The sequence below is a fragment of the Rattus norvegicus genome, chromosome 2 (genome assembly GCF_021556685.1).
Source record: "Rattus norvegicus strain SHRSP/BbbUtx chromosome 2, alternate assembly SHRSP_T2T, whole genome shotgun sequence".
Classification (NCBI taxonomy): domain Eukaryota; kingdom Metazoa; phylum Chordata; class Mammalia; order Rodentia; family Muridae; genus Rattus; species Rattus norvegicus.
This window is the reverse complement of record NC_141535.1, coordinates 66,980,538-66,981,265: the sequence shown is the minus strand read 5'-3', so window position 1 is coordinate 66,981,265 and position 728 is coordinate 66,980,538. Positions and strand designations below refer to the sequence as shown.

Here is a 728-nt window from a genome sequence, read left to right as displayed (position 1 = left end):
GTCCATTTGTTAAGGTGCCAGGCTGGGGTCATCTCAGGCATGGTCTGCTTCTTCAAGTCTGTATGGCAGCACATGGGTGGTTATCTCAGGCTAGTTCCCTGTCTTGATTCAGTGACACTTGTCTAGTGGTCCTTGAGGCTTGCTCCTTGCCCTGCCTGCCTGAGTAGCCCTTTGTGAGAGTCCTCTGTCTTGGGCTCATTACAGCCCTGGACCTGAGGTCTCAGGTAAGATTCTTCTAGTGTCTGGCTTGCTCCCTGTTCTTGGAGTCCTTCTGAGCCTGCTCAACGTCAGATTTGTGGTTGTCTCACATTCTTTTTCTTCTTTGGGGGTGTCGATCAGATCACTGGCCATAGACACAATACAAGCTTTGTCCTCTCTACCACCTAGTGACATACATGTGACACAGCAGCCACACCTGCAACTCACCTATAGTGGCAGGTTTTACTTATGCTTTTATAAAATTAATTTTTACATGTTTTTTCCATGGTTTTCAGTAATATGTAGTCTAAAGTTAGAATACATTAAGCTGAGAATCCCAAATATAAATTGTGACAGTCTGTTCTGGCCATCTCAAGTACAGGGGATTAATTTTGCCAAGTACTCAATGTACTTGGGGAAGAATGCACCCTTGTAGTCTGATAATTCTGTTAAAATAATATAACCTAAAGTATTATATTCTTCCTTATGACACACACACACACACACACACACACACACACACACAATCA

At 43.4% G+C, this 728-nt stretch overlaps 1 pseudogene; it reads right to left on the bottom strand.

Annotated features, from left to right (window-relative positions):
• Positions 1 to 357: 357 nt before the first annotated feature.
• On the bottom strand, positions 358 to 439 carry LOC120101348 (small nucleolar RNA SNORA17; annotated as a pseudogene).
• Positions 440 to 728: the final 289 nt, after the last annotated feature.